Source organism: Mesocricetus auratus, unplaced genomic scaffold (genome assembly GCF_017639785.1).
Source record: "Mesocricetus auratus isolate SY011 unplaced genomic scaffold, BCM_Maur_2.0 Super-Scaffold_100019, whole genome shotgun sequence".
Taxonomy (NCBI): domain Eukaryota; kingdom Metazoa; phylum Chordata; class Mammalia; order Rodentia; family Cricetidae; genus Mesocricetus; species Mesocricetus auratus.
The window spans coordinates 26,604,551-26,614,381 of NW_024429200.1; the positions used below are offsets into that span (position 1 = coordinate 26,604,551).

General features: G+C 39.9%; 1 pseudogene; it reads right to left on the reverse strand.

Moving 5' to 3' along the window:
* Window positions 1-4,371: 4,371 nt before the first annotated feature.
* On the reverse strand, window positions 4,372-5,138 carry LOC101829911 (annotated as a pseudogene).
* Between the last annotated feature and the right edge of the window lie 4,693 nt (window positions 5,139-9,831).

The following is a 9,831-nucleotide window of genomic DNA, read 5'->3' on the forward strand; positions in this document are numbered from 1 at the left end:
AGCATCAAACTAAATGGACAGAAACTCAACGCAATTCCTCTAAAATCAGGAACAAAACAAGGCTGTCCACTCTCTCCATACCTTTTCAACATGGTACTTGAAGTTCTAGCTATTGCCATACGACAACAAAGGGGGATCAAGGGGATACAAATTGGGAAGGAAGAAGTCAAACTTTCACTGTTTGCAGACGATATGATAGTTTACATCAATGACCCAAAGAACTCTACCAGGGAACTCTTACAGCTGATTAACACCTTCAGCAAAGTGGCAGGTTACAAGATCAACTCAAGAAAGTCAGTAGCCCTACTATATACAGATGATAAAAGGGCTGAAAGAGAAATCAGAGAAACATCACCCTTTACAATTGCCACAAACAACATAAAATACCTTGGGGTAACGCTAACCAAACAAGTGAAAGACCTGTATCGTAAGAACTTTGAATCTTTAAAGAAAGAAATTAAAGAAGCCCTCAGAAAATGGAAAGATTTCCCATGCTCTTGGATAGGTAGGATCAATGTAGTAAAAATGGCAATCCTGCCAAAAGCAATCTACAGATTCAATGCTATCCCCATTAAAATCCCAGCACAATTCTTCACAGATCTTGAAAGAACAATAATCAATTTTGTATGGAAAAACAAAAGACCCAGGATAGCCAAAACAACCCTGTTCAACAAGGCAACGTCCGGAGGCATCACTATCCCTGACCTCAAGCTCTATTATAGAGCTATAGTCCTGAAAACAGCTTGGTATTGGCACAAAAATAGACAGGCAGACCAATGGAATCGAATTGAAAATCCGGGTATTAACCCACACACGTACGAACATCTGATCTTTGACAAAGAAGCTAAAAATATACAATGGAATAAAGAAAGCATCTTCAACAAATGGTGCTGGCATAATTGGAGACTGGCATGTAGAAGAATGCGGATCGATCCATGTTTATCACCATGCACAAAACTTAAGTCCAAATGGATCAAAGACCTCAACATAAATCCAGCCACACTGAACCTCTTAGAAGAGAAAGTGGGTGGTACCCTTGAAAGAATTGGTACAGGAGACAGCTTCCTGAACATAACACCAGTAGCACAGACAGTGAGATCAACAATTAATAAATGGGACCTACTGAAACTGAGAAGCTTCTGTAAGGCAAAGGACACAGTCAGCAAGACAAAAGGGAACCCACAGAATGGGAAAAATATTCACTAATCCCACATCTGACAGAGGGTTGATCTCCAAAATTTACAAAGAACTCAAGAAGCAAGTCTCCAAAACAGCAAAGGACCCAATTAAGAAGTGGGCTGCAGAACTAAATAGAGAGTTTTCAATAGAGGAGTCTAAAATGGCTGAGAGGCACTTGAGAAAGTGCTCAACATCCTTAGCCATCTGGGAAATGCAAATCAAAGCAACTCTGAGATACCATCTCACTCCTGTCAGAATGGCTAAAATCAAAAACACCAATGACAATTTATGCTGGAGAGGATGTGGTGAAAGGTGGACACTCCTCCATTGCTGGTGGGAGTGCCAACTGGTTCAACCACTTTGGAAAGCAGTATGGAGATTCCTCAGAAAAATGGGAATAAACCTACCACAAGACCCAGCAACTCCACTCTTAGGCATATATCCAAAAGATGCCCATTCATATAACAAAGATGTCTGTTCCACTATGTTCATAGCAGCTTTATTTGTAATAGCCAGAACTTGGAAGCAACCTAGATGTCCCTCACCCGAAGAGTGGATAGAGAAAATGTGGTACATCTACACAATGGAGTACTATTCAGCAGAAAAAATAATGGAATCATGAGATTCGCAGGCAAATGGATGACACTAGAAGAAACCATCCTGAGTGAGGTAACCCAGTCACAAAAAGAGAAACATGGCATGTACTCTCTCATATATGGATTTTAGACATAGATCTGGGGAGTGCCAGCCTACAATCCTATGGCCAGAGAGTCTGGGAAACAGAAACTTCATTTAGTGGCTGGTTAAGTAGTGAGCTGAACTCAAGAAAGCCAGTATCAGAGAGGGAGGACTGATGATCAAAGGGATTAAGACTGGGCTGGTTTAACCCCCAGAAACAGCTGACCAGACAAAGGTTAACTTTGAATCCCAGGCATCAGCCTGGGAATCCAGCATGGGACTGATCAAGACCCCTGAATCTGGGTGTCAGTGAGGAGGCCTAGGTAATCTATTGAGCCTTGGACAGCAGATCAGTACCCATCCCAAGTATACACACGGACTCTGGACTCCCATAGAACAATGTGAGGTGCACTCTCACCCTGAACTCTTGGGGAAGGGTCTAGGCCATGCCCTATATGAAATGACAGACTATGGACACCCCCATGGAGGGCCTCACCCTGGGGGAATGAGGGGATAACGGGGGGGATGGAGGGAGGGCACGGGAGGAGGGGAGGGAAAGGGAGAGGGACCTCGAACTGACTTGTGAAGCAACCTTGTTTCTTATCTAAATTTAAAATGGAAAATAAAAAAAATAATAATAAAAAAATAAAATAAATAAAATAAAAAATAAATAAATAAATGGAAAAAAAATTGGGTATGACAATGGCAAACCCTGTAGGATTGCATAAACTGAGTAAGTATATATAAAACTTAGTATACTTTTAGAATACAGAAAATTCTAAATAAATTTGACCAGTAGTACTGGAGTGAGAAAATTACATTTTATGTCATTTTTGTAAGTTGGTGAATGGAACTCAGTAAAAGTATTCTGATAATATAATTTTACAAACACAATGAACAAAAGTTCATGTGTCAATGAAATTAACATGTCAACTATTATGGAATAATTCTTTGCACACTGTGAAGACATGTCTTTGCCAAGGCACCTGCAGATTGGTTTAATAAAAGAGCTGACTGTCGGGTAGCCAGGCAGAAAGGTAGGACAGCAGATACACAAGGGTGGAGTCTCAGGAGTAGAGAGAGATGCAAAGAAGCAAAATGAACACGCCATGTGGCAAAGGGTAGATAAGAAATGTAGATTAAGGCTCCCTGAACATGGGTGTCAGTTCAGAGGCCTAGGCAGTCTATGGGGCCTCTGGCAGTGGAACCAGTATTTACCCATAGTGCACTAATGGGCTTTGGGAGCCCATTCCCCATGGAAGGATACTCTCTCAGCCTACATACATGGGGAAAGACCAGGCTCTGCCCCAAATGATGTGATAGATTTTGATGATCTCCCTTGGAAGGCCTCACCCTCCCTAGAGAGTGGATATAGGGGCTGGGATGGGGATGTAGTTGGGAGACATGAGAGGATGGGAAGGAGAGAGAACTGGGATTGATATGTAAAATAAGATTGTTTATAATTTAAATAAAATTTATTTTAAAAAAAATAAATGTAGTTTAAGTTAAAATTTAAGAGTTGGCTACCTGTTCTAAACACTGAATTGATCTCCTGGAACCCAGTGGCAGAGAGGGAGGAGTGATGAGGAAAGGGGTCAAGACCAGACTGGTGAAACCCACAGAAACAGCTGACCTGAACAAGGGGGAACTGTTGGACCCAGACTGATGACTGAGAGGCCAGCATGGGACTGATGCAGACCCCCCTTAATGTGGGTGTAAGTGAGGAGGCCTCAGCAATCTATGGGGCCTCGGGTAGTAGATCAGTATTTATCCCTGGTGTACAAAGGGTCTTTGGCTGTCCATCCCACAGTGAGGGAGGGATGCTCTCTCAGCCTGGACACATGGGGGAGGGCCTAGGTCCTGCCCTGGATGAAATGACAGACTCTGGAGAACCCTCATAGAGGGCCTCACCCTTCCTGGGGGGTGGAGTGGAGTTGGGGGGGCAGGGGAGGAGGTGACAGAGAGGGAGCTGGGATTGACATGTGAAGCAAGCTTGTTTCTAATTTAAATTAAAAAAAACTGTTAACAAACCTGAGCTATCAGCCAAGCATTTAATAGTGAATATTATGTCTCTGAGTAGTTATTTGGAGCTGGCTGGTAGGCAGAAAAATCCACCTACAGTCAACATGAAAACTAAAACGAAGTGATGACCAATCAACTTCATTTCTCATTAACCAAGTTATGGTGTGAATATTAATTCTATATTTTTTTTTAAATTCAGCTAAAATTATTTAAGTTGAAAAAGATTTCTTTAAACTGCATTTAGCTTCAAGACTCTTGTTAAAAATATTGCTAGTATTTCTAAGGCAGTCTATTTATGTTAACAAAATTAGTTTTTACTTTTGAGTTTGTTTTTTTAAACTGAGGAGAATGGAAAGAAAAGAATCAATTATTTACAGAAGATATATACATATGTATTCAGGTACAAACCTGGCAACCAAAAAGACCTCAAAACATTGCTGGCATCTCAAAAGCAGTTCTCAAAGGCTTGCTTTTTGTAGAGTCTATTAATACCTAAGCTCCTCCTTCATCTTCCATAGTGGGAGACAAATAATACTCAAGTGTCCCATATTAGCAAATATATACTCTGCAGTAAGGGGTACATCTTCAGCACACTGACTATCACCGTAGGAGACAGCATAGTGACTTTTGTGAAACAATGTGGGTACCTCTCTACAAAAGTTAGCTGAACTGGCTGACTCACCTTCATGGTTACAGCTTCCTATTCTTTATCAACATTACTTGTTTGTGACTACTTAATGTTTCCATTTCCATGCTTTACACATGCAGAAAGCTTCACCATTTCCTTTGCACAGGATATTACAATAGCATCTCCAGTATGGCTTAAGGTATAGGTGAAAATTCACCATTTTATCACGTATAGCTGTGCTCCTTCCTGTTCTGGATGCCAAGTGGTTCAAAATCTAAATCCACTAACTTCATATCATGATCTGAAACTTTCTCTGGATTTGGTGCTTCAAATCTCAATGCTAAGGTATCCTTGTTATCTCAGCCCTTAATGTAATGATTGATGTCTTTATTATCAGCACGGTTTAGTATTTTGGATATGCTGACAAGGTTCAGGCAGGCCCACAGCAGGGATGTGACCACAGGGGTACCTGAAAAAGCCTTTGGAGCACAGGTTGAGATGTAAGAAAACTCCATGTTCTGCAGGTCCACACCACTGAGATGATGTCCTGGCAGGCCTCATTGATGAGGTCCTTGAGAACCTCCAGCTCATTCTTCATGATGGAGCCCTGGACCAGATGTGCCTCAAGCATGGCGGCATTGGAGACCACAACAAGAGCGAGATCTAGCCACTAAGGACTCCTGGGTGAAGATGGGAAAGCTGCAGTTAGGACGCAGAGTAGATGATGTGACCCATGAATATATTAATTCTAAATATGGCTTCACTACTTGTTTTCAGAACCAAAGCAAAAACAACTTAAAATGCTAAGGATCTAAATTGAACTAGTGTTATTGCAGATCTGAGATATGAAAAACTGTTCTAGGAGAAAAACAAAATTCTGGCACTAGAAAAACTATTCATTTTATGTGATAGCTTAGTATCCCACATAAAGGGCAATAGATCCAACACCTGCTCTGAGGACAGGGGTCAAGATAAATGGATATTAAACAGTTACGTGTAATGACGCTTGGCAAATGTAAAACCAGAGTGAATGCAGATGTGCCATAGTTGGTAACTTGATACTGAAATAAAGGGAAAAGATTATTTTTTAAAAAAGGTTGGTAGACATGTAAGGAAAACTGAAAGCTGTGGAATAAGAATTTGAAGTAATTTTTTAAATAGCATCCACAGCTTCCCAAACAAACTGGACTTAGAAGTATTACAACAGCTGGGTAGAACAGTAGTGTTGCTTTTAGTGCTATTTATAGGACAAAAAAAGCTCCTCAACTTTCCATGACAATGTTTTCTTTTAGTAACCTCCTCAAAAGAATGTCATTGTCATTTAATTCCCAGATTGAAAGTAAGATATATATAATTACAAATTTTTTCAATAAGAAAACAAGTAAATATAGACACATTCAAATTGTTTCTCTAGACTATGTTGCAAACTTCAAATTGAACTGAATTGCATGAGGCTTTAACAGTTTAAGCCAGGAATTTCAAATGCAGAATTAAAATATTATGGATTTTAGTTAAAATTTCCTTGTTAGAAACTTTAAAGATTAAAGATAACCAAAATATCAGAACGTATTATATACAAGCATGAAAAGGTCACAAAGATGGTATCTGTGGTGGTTTGAAAGCAAATGGCCCCCACAAGGAGTGGCACTATTAGTAGGTGTGGCTTTATTGGCATAGGTGTGGCCTTGTTGAAGAAACTGTGTCACTGTAAGAGTAGACTTTGAGGTCTTCTATGTTCAAGCTACGCCCAACACATATTTCACTTCCTGTTGCCTGCAGATCAAGATGTAGAACTCTCAGCTCCTTCTCTGTTACTATGTCTGCCTGCACACTACCATAAATATTATGGACTAAATCTCTGAAATTCTAAGCCAACACCAATTACATGTTTCCTTTATAAGAGATGCCATGGTCATAATGTCTCTTCACAGCAATAGAAACCCTAACGAAGACACTGTGTATAATTAATATATGATAATACAATATTTTTAAAGTTATAAAGTGATGTGGGATAGTGCTCTTGTTCACTGAAGATTTGCCACACATATTGGTTTTATAAAATGCTGATCGGCCAGTAGCTAGGCAGGAAGTATAGGCAAGGCTACTACTACACTAGGAGAATTCTGGGAAGAGAAAAGGCAGAGACACAGTCACCAGCCAGATGAAGAGGAAGCAAGATGAGAATGCATTACTGAGAAAAGGTACCAAGCCATATGGCTAAACAAATAAGAAATATGGGTTAATTTAAGTTGCAATGGCTAGATAGTGATAACTATGAATACTAGGCCAAACAGTTTATAATTAATATAAGCCTCTGAAATGACTGAGGAACTGGGCAGGACATAAACTTCCATCTACAATGAAGAGTCAAAAATAACCCAAATAGATCCACTTCTTCAAATCTGTTCCCAAAGATCCATTCTATCCGTCCACCTACCTCACAGTCTACCTCACTGCCAGGCCCCTGCCCCCAACTCCAAAGGATACAGGGCATGTCAGTCAGAAGAACAGATGAGTGGCCCACCTGCCACTCAAACTGCCCCACTCCTTAGATTCTGTTCCCAAAGACTCATTATAGTTCCCACCTCCCACCCCTCTGTCATCCCTTCCTGCTGCTGTGTCTCTAATCCCAACTCAGGCAGACTTCCACTGCCCAGGAGCAGGAAATACCAGTAAGAATAGGTAGAGGCCATGCCAGTCAGCATAACTGGAGCAGGCTATGACAGTTTGAAGAGCAGGTGCAGGCCAAGCAAGCCTGAAAAACATATAGGTGGACTCAGGGATAGGCAGCCCACCAGCAGAACTCCTCTGCTCACTCAGTGCCCCCAATCCCCACTCGCTTCCTCATCACAACATCTATCCCCCAACTTGGTCAGAAACCCCCTGCTGCAACAAAAGCTAAGCTAGCCACCAGAAGTCTACCCTTCAACTTGAACAGACTCCCTACTGGATCAGAAGTCATGCTAGCTGCCGGGATTCCGGGCCACAAAGACCAGAAGGATGAAAGAGGAAATAGAAATCAAGCAGCAAAACACCAACAGATACAGTCTCAAAAATCAGCATTTGAGTAATCATCCCAAACGCAGATGCCTAAAAGCAAGTATAAGAATAGAATCAGCAATAGCCAGTCAATATGGTACCACCAGAACCCAGCTATCCTACAACAAGGCCTGAATATTTCAACACAGCTAAAGCACAAGAAAATGACCTTAAAGCCAACTTTATGAAGTGGGAGAAATGATGGAGATGTGGGGCATTTTAAGGGTGAGGTGGAAGCCTAGTGCAATGGAGTTTATGAGAGTAACCCCAGTAAAGACTTCTAGTGATCGAGGATGCAAACCTGAACTGACCATCATCTGTTACCGGACCACGCCTCCAGTGGAGGGACTGGGACACAAACCTAGACACAAAACCTTTGACGTACAGTTTGTCCTGCCTACAAAGTATTCTGGGACCAAAGCCTAGCACAACTGTCATCAGAGAGGGACCAGAGAGACTTCATCCAGGAACTGAGGGGACCAGAGGCAGAGTTCCACAGCCAAGAATTAGGGGGATCTCGGGGAGTCCTTCGAAGGAGGAAGAAGAAGAATCAGAGAAATTAGAGGGATCAGGGACACCATAAGAACATGGTCCACAAAATCAACTGACTAGCACTCAGGGGGACTTGCAGATATCAGGGAGCCTGTAGCGGTTTGACCTCTGTATACATGTTATGGCTAAGGAGATTGGTGTTCTTGTAGTATTTCTGACAGTGGGACAGGGACTGTCTCTGACTCTTGCCTACTTGTGGGAGCCTTTTACTCCTATTAGATTTCTTTGTCCAGCCTTGATGCAATGGAATGTGCCTGGTCTTATTGTAGCTTGTTGTGCTGTGTCTGGTTGAGGTCCCTGGGAGGTCTGCTTTTTTCTGTTAGGAAGCAGAGGGGAGGTGGATTGCAGGGGAAGAGAAGATGGGAATAAAGACTTGGGGGAGAAAGGGAGGGCAAACTGTAGTCAGGATTTAATATATGAGACAAGAAAAATTTAAAAGTCGAAATAAGATAAACATCTAAATGCCAGGACAGCCTTGACCTTACTTCAGTCTCATGGTTAGTTTGTAAGTGTAAACTATGTTGATACCATTACATATTTGGCTACTCACCAACTTTCCATTTTGTTAAATGTTTTATCTCTTTCAACTTCAAATAAAAACATTAAATATATTGATTTAACTTCAAATTTTCCTACTTTCTTTTCACTTGTGCTCGAATTTATAAAAAGAAATCACCTTTTTGTCATTTGCGTTAATCACAGGAGTTAAATTTATAATACTAATTCAAGACTGAAAGTACCAAAAGTTTTCATTCTCTCTGTTCATTACAGGGGTTATAGAAAATGGAGAAATATTGTTTTCTAAGAAAACAGCTAAAATTAATTCAGATAATAATTCATGACAGTGTGGCTTCCTTGTACATTGGTTCATGATTTATTTTGAGTCAAATATTTGAATCTAGGAAGTTTTATGACTTTTGTCATTTGTTCTTAATCAAATTAATCAAATTAAGATAGCAATATAGCACATTTTAGGAATTGAACTTTAAACATGAATAATATAGACCAGTGCAAAAATGCATCTAAACTATACATTTCCTGAATATATTTAAGAATTATAGTAAGTATTCAATATTCTGATAACACTTTTTTTACTTGCATAAGTATACTAGATCAAACTGTTATTCATTTTTATTCTTCCTTCCTATACAAAGAGAGAGGGGGGAGAGAGATCAGTATGCATGTCTAGTTACATGCTCTAACAGCTAGAATTCTATTAAAAATAGCCCTTTTAATTTTAGGCATGTGTATTTTTTAGATTGCTTTCTATTCCTTTTCATTTAGCATTATCTCATCAAGGTGGGTGCAGTAAATGATTATTTGCCAAAATAATCAAGTTTTGTGGGAGCAGTTTTCATGTTTAATGCTTTCCTTTATCCTTAGGAGAAAAATTAAATACCACATGCAGAAAAATCACTTAAATGGTTATTGTTTCTGAAGCAGTAAAAACAAAACTAAAGTGTTTTAGATTCTAGTAAGAAGTAGCATGAAATATCAAAATGTATGAATAAAATTACATCTTTTTTGAAAATGTTCTATGAGACTTAAAAAAGCTAATCAGTACTCAGACATGTAGTTTAGCAGTTAGGGCTCTTAACCAATAATTGGCTATGCTACCAAGAAGCTTCCATTTTAAAATATATCCATGAGAATGGGCAAGTTAGAGAAGTAAAAATCTTTTAAGATAACTTCATCTGGTGTTACTTTGAGAACGGATGTAAAGAATATAAAGA